Source organism: Rhincodon typus, chromosome 5 (assembly GCF_021869965.1).
Source record: "Rhincodon typus isolate 14 chromosome 5, sRhiTyp1.1, whole genome shotgun sequence".
NCBI classification, from domain to species: Eukaryota; Metazoa; Chordata; class Chondrichthyes; order Orectolobiformes; family Rhincodontidae; genus Rhincodon; species Rhincodon typus.
The window spans coordinates 13,358,540-13,365,391 of record NC_063336.1 but is presented as its reverse complement, the minus strand read 5'-3'; positions in this window follow the sequence as shown (position 1 = coordinate 13,365,391).

The window sequence follows — 6,852 nt, the reverse complement described above, 5'->3', positions numbered from 1 at the left end:
GAAATTTTGAGATTTTTAAACAACCTCTCTGCTCACGCTCTCTAAGGGTCAATAAAAGTTTAAATACCTGAAATGTAATTCCCTCAAAACCATCACACCTCCCCCCTCCTCCCCCACCCCTCAGCTACACAGACATACCCCATACACCACACGTACCAGGTTCTTTAAACTTTAAATTTTCTGAAGAAGGGTCCCGACCTGAAATGTCAACTTTCCTGCTCCTCTGATGCTGCCTGGCCTGCTGTGTTCCTCCAGCTCCACACTGTGTTATCTCTGACTCCAGCATCGGCAGTTCTTACTATTTTTTTAAACCCCCAACCTATTCTGTTGCAGAATAAGCGAATCAAAGAGAGAACATTTTGTTCAGGGGTGACAACATGATGTATTTTTATGGAGCAGGTTGAGTCAGGAAAAGGGAGAAGCAGAATTAGAAAAATGAGAAAAGAAAACCTGTATTCTGTGGCCTATTGAAGGTATTAGCACGTCACACAATCGAAATTGTGTGACATGTTTAGATAGCTGATGTGTGGTTGTATAACTAGTCATTTGGTAGAGCAGAACTTGAGATTTGCTGAACCATAGACATATTTTGTCAAAACCCTCAATTATCAGGGACAATTGGCAAGAATACCAATCTAAGGGGAAAAACAGGATTTTATGCCATATGAGAGGACAGTGCTAATTGATTGGTGAGTTGACTCTGATTGTTAGAGGTGTTGTCATGTAGAATGTGAGTGGTGATAAACTGTTAACTATCAGTTTTTATTTAAATTTTAAACTATGCAGGTTATCCCTTATTGGTCAGGGCATTGTGCTGAGAAATGAGCCAGTAAATGGCTTATTTTGTCAAGTAGAAACAGGTGCAGTGTGTGCATATGCTTTTTCTGTCTACAAAGAGTAATGAATATTAATGTATGTAACTTCCAGTATACGCAGGTCTGACAATTATTATTTGGATGTCCTCGTAGTTCTTTGCATACTTGGGATTAGCCAGCAAATGTTATCCAGTTGTGGACTACACTTCCTCTCACCCACCTTCCTGCAAGACGATGATCCCCCTACTCCCAATTCTTCCGCCTTCGCCGCATCTGCTCCCAAGTTGAGGCATTCCACTCCCGCACATCTCGGATGTCCTCGTATTTCAAGTACCGCAACCTCCCCCCTTGGTGGTCGAAAACGCTCTCAACTGCATCTCTTGTTTTTCCTGCACCTCTGCCCTCACACCCCCTCCCCGCTACAAAAACAAACACAGAATTCCCCCTTGTCCTCACGTATCACCCCACTAACCTCCGGGTTCAACATATCATTCTCCGCCACTTCTGCCACCTGCAATCTGACCCCACAACCAAGGATATATTTCCCTCCCCACCCCTATCTGCCTTCCGTAGGAACCACTCTCTCTGTGACTCCTTTGTTGGCTCCACACTCCCCACGAACCCCACCACCCCGACACCTTTCCCTGCCACCACAGGAAGTGCTACACCTGCCCCTACACCTCCCCCCCCACCTCACCTCCATCCAAGGACCCAAAAAACCTTCCACATCAGACGGATGTTCACCTGCACATCAGCTAATGTGGTCTACTGCATCCGCTGCTCCCGATGTGTCCTCCTGTACATCAGTGAGACCAAGCGAAGGCTCCGAGACCGCTTTGTAGAACACCTATGCTCGGTTTGCGACAAACGACAACAGCTTCCAGTCGCGAACCATTTCAACTCCCACTCCCTGGATGACATGTCCATCCTGAGCCTCCTCCAGTGTCACAATGACCCCACCTGGAAACTGGAGGAGCAGCACCTCATATTCCTCCTTGGGAGCCTACAACCCAATGGTCTCAATGTGGACTTTACCAGTTTCAAAATCTCCCCACCCCCGGCCTCATCCCATGACCAACCATCCCTCTCATCCCCGCCTCCTTGACCTGTCCATCTTCTCTCCCACCTATCCGCTCCTCCCACCTCACTGACCAATCCCCACCACTGCCTACAAGCACTCACCTATCACCATCCTACCTACCTTCCCCAACCCCACCCCTCCTCTGTCTATTTATTTCAGGGCTCCCTTCCCCATCCCCCATTTCTGAAGAAAGGTCCCGACCCAAAACGTCAGCTTTCCTGCTCCTCTGATGCTGCCTGGCCTGCTGCGTTCATCCAGCTCCACATTGTGCTAATGTTGGTTACTTATTGGCTTTGTAATCTTGGGCTGCTTGGGTATAGTCAGTATGTTACTTGTTATGACCAATCCAAAGAGATATGCTGTTTTATATGATCCACCAATCTTTGTGAGGTACAGCCTACATAACTGGCATCACATTGATACAGAAATTCATGTACCACAATACTCCTTTGACTTGATGGCAGCATCCTGTTAGGGGTGAGCACCACTATTGTTGCTGCTGCATAGTTGCAACGTGATACACAAGCTTTACCTTTTCCTTAATATATTGAGAGACCCTTTTAGAGAATTAGTTTGATAGAACTGAGGTAATTGCACTGTGTGTTTTAATTCAACAAAATAGGTGTCGGCCATTAGGTGGTTCATTTCTCAAGGCAATGTATTAGCCCATCAGGGTCAAGCTTCCTGGTTTAAAATTTAAACACAGCCTGGCAGTTAACTGTCAATTAGCATGAATGTGTGCATTCTCCATGGCAAGACTTTTACAAAGACTACTTGCCAACCAATCAATACTTTCCGCTCATACAGTGCAAATGTTAGCTTTCCCCTTAAATTGACATTCTTGCAAATTGTCCTGATGAGTGAGTATAAGGCAAAAAGCTCTGACAAAATAGATTCAGAGTTTTTACAGCGAGCAATTGTCTCTTTCATCAGGAATACTCAAATTCCATTGTTTCTGAACAGTTGATGAAGATGCCACCTGATTTTTTTTATTTTTCATTTCACAATTTTGATGCTAATTGTTAAAAGAACCACAGGTGAGATGAAGATTTATTTTTTAATCCAGTGTGTTTTCATAATCTGGAATGCACTATGCAATTTCCCCTTAATGAAGTTATTATTGAATATACTCCCACCACACCAGTTTTTGGACAAAGAGTTAAACAAGGAAAAGAATTGCTGGTGAGGAATATCAGGGGAATAACTAGCGACCTCCTCCTGCACTGGCCAATTCAGATTGCATCTTGTTCTTCCAGCATACTAGCATTCTCCAGTTACAGAGATGAGCCATTCCTTAAGGGAACTTCCCTCGACCATACTTGTGTTGGCAACACACTGGTCACTCTCAGATTGGGTGTGCCGAGCTGGGATGATTTCCCCGCTCCATAAATTCAGCCTTTAAAAATGGCAGCCTTTAAAAATGGCAGCCTCTAAAAATGGCAGCCTCTACTTTCCATTTTCCATCTGGACATAGGTTGGATTGCAGTTTGGTCCATGCTACCTGGCAGGAACTGAAGGTGTTGCTGGCTTCAGAGGAGGTAGCAAAGCAAGACTACCTTCAGAAATCTAACACTGTATTTTAATTTTTGAACAAAAGAATAGAATGTAAAAATTTCTGCCACCCTCGACCACCTCCATACTCTCCCAGCCCCATGCATGTCACCTGATGCCCTCACAGATCCTCATGCCCTATGTCAACTTAGTGCAATCTCATACTAACTTATAAATTCACCTACAATCCTTCACCTTCTGTGCCACATCATTCATTATCCACTGGTAGCCATGGACAAGAGGGAAAAATTAAAGTTCTGTATTGGAGAACATGCTGTGTTGAGAAATAACACACTCATTCAAAAATGCATAGTTTGGTAATTCCAAGGCTTTCTACACCTATCTGTTGCGTAAAATCGTCTCTGATGTTAGTAATCCCAAAGAGCACTTGACCCTTTCCCCGCCTCCAAAAGAAAGGCCTCCCGGAACCAAATCCAAAATGATACCTTAACTATTTAGGCTTGTTTGGATAGCCAAGGGCAGGTCTGAACATGTTAATCTCTGGGTTACAGGGAAGACAAACTCCCACTTCTGTGGGCAGCTGGTGAGTTAAAAGGTCAACTGGTTCCATCAAATACACAGAGTGGACATGTTAAGAGCAGATCGACTCTACTCTCCTCGTCTGAGATAAATGGAGGTGCTGCATTCAGGAGTGGGACTTGTAAATTCAGGCCACTCACCACTGATTGTGTTAATGTTTTGCGCCTCTCTCCACCCCCCCCACAACCTACTCCATTGTGACACTGACTGATGCACTATTGAGAGCTACAGCCAGCCAGTCTCCCCAGTTACTCATCATGGGGCGTGAGGAATGGGGGGTCTGCAATTCTCACCATCGAAACCAGAGCAGGAGTAAGTCATACCACACGTCGAGCATGCTCTGCCATTCAGTAAGATTATGGCTAACTTGATTGTGGTCACTTTCCTGCCTGACCCTCCCACAACCTTAGACTCTCATTGATCAGAAATCTGTCTAAGTCCAACTTGAAAATAGTCAAAAACGCTACTTCCACCGATCTCTGGGGAAGAGAGTTTTAAACACGAATGACCTCTGATTGTAGAAATTCTTCCTCCTCTCCATTGTAATTGGGAGACTTCTTATTTTTAAACTGTGTGTTCTCATTCTAGATTCCCCCATGTGGGAAAACATAAGATCTCAGCACTTACATTGTCAAGCCCCTTCAGAATCTTATATTTCACTAAGATGCTTCTAAACTCCAATATATTCAGACCAAATTAGGTCATCCTTTCATCAAGCCATGAATTGGTATAGACATGGTGGGCTGAAGGGCCTGTTCCTATGCTGACCATCCCATGTTTTTTGGAACCTTCTCTGAACTGTTTCCAATGCCTCCCTCAGGGACAGTAACCAAACAGTGCACAGGACTTGAGGGTCCTATCACCAGGGAATCACATGATTATGATCATTACTAAAAGAGATTATCTGATTATTATCACTTTGTTGTCTGTGGGAGGTTTGTTGTGTGCCAATTGGCTGCAAGGCATCAACAATGACACTTCAAACATATTTCTTCATCTGTAAAGCATTTTGTAACACCATGAAGTTGTGAAAGGTGCTATATAGAGAAAATGCAAGATATTTCCTTTGTTTTTTGATGTGCTACGTGCAGCTATATCCAGCATGTGACACAATGTTACGATGTATAATACTATCAGGCATTTTGCCATTCTGTTCTGGCTTATGGTTTATATATCCAAAAATAATCTAGGTGGATTTTTTAAAAAAGTTCAATTTTTTACATCTATTTTTATTTTTCTTAGAAGATGTTACTGAAGAAAAGCTGTGGAGCTAAAACAAGAATTATTAAAATTCGAGTGAGTATATCAAGTCATGCTTTCACCTGTAGCTGCTCTTACCTTCCATATTCTACACATTTTGTGCCTTACTCTAGGCATAACTTTAACTATTGTGTGTATTGGTGGTGCACCAAAAACTCCATTTAAAGATTTTCAATACAATTCTCTGGGTCACCTTTTAACCTTGAGCACTAATTTGATATAACCCACCCAAATCTCTCAAACTAGGAATATACTTCCTGCAATTTAGTTGACAATTGGATTGAAGTTTGCACGATATTAAGGGGAACAGGTAGAGAGAAACGCTACCTGTTGGATTGTGATTCAAGGACAAGGGGCCATGATCTAAAAATTGCAGCTGGACCTTAAGTCGAGTTAAGAACACTTCTGCCTACAAAGTTGATAGAAGTTTGGAGCTTTCTTCTACAAAAAGCATTCGATGTCAACTCCCAATCTTAAAATTGACATTGTTAGGTTTGGGTTAACTAAAAGTGGTACACAGCAAAGACAGATATGTGGAGTTAGGTCACAGATGATCCATGATCTCATGAAGTACGGTGGGACTGCAACAAGGAACTGAACGGCCTCTTCATATTCCAGTGGTGCTAGTGCCCGCAGTCTCATTGATAGGTGTATTCTGCATTTTAAACAGGTCTCCACCTGTCAGGATGGACAGACTTGTGACTCCATTTTGCACGGAAGTAAAACAGTGTCATGTAGGTACAAGGCAAAAACTCTACTGCAGGAGCAAATTACTGCAGCTGCTGGGATCTGAACTGAAAACAAAAAATGCTAGAAATCACAGCGGGTCAGGCAGCATCCATGGAGAGAGATAGCAAGCTAGCATTTCGAGTCTAGATGAATCTTCGTCAGAGCTGAAGTGATGAAGAGTTATCTAGACTCATAACGTTAGCTTGTTTTCTCTCTATGGATGCTGCCGGAGCCTCTGTGATCTCCAGCATTTTTTGTTTTCAGTCAAAAACTCTATTGCCATGCATCTTGTTTAGTGAGGACCAGTCCCACATGTTGTTTATACATCAGGGTTGTGCTGTAGATAGGCCTGAAAGGGTTAATACCCGATTGAGTGCAATAAGCAGAGGGGACCTGTGTCAGGATAAAGAGGGAGCTCGTAGGAGACCGTTGTGAGGCTGGGGTGCTTCGAATTACTACTTCTTTGTATTTTCTAATCAATCTGCTAAGAGATGTTATGACACACCTCTGGAGCAGAACCTAGGTCTCTGGCTCAGAGGTAGGGACACTACCACAGTGCCAAAAGAGCATCACTAATAACCTCTGTAGTCATCGAAGTCATACTCCTGTCAGCTGCAATTAGTTGCAGTAATACAATAAGTTCCAAATTGTTCACTCAACAAGATTCTTCTAGTTGGTCCAAAAAGGTGGATATCCTGAATCCATATGAGACCAGTTTAGGTTTGCAGGAACCCCTACATAACAGCTGAGAGAGGGAGAGGGTATTTTTTTTCTTTCATTTCAATTTGTTTTCTAGGTGCTTGCAATACAAATTAAATAGCAAGGCACGCCTGTACGGGAATGTGTAAATCATCAATCTTCTCAAAGGGTAACCAT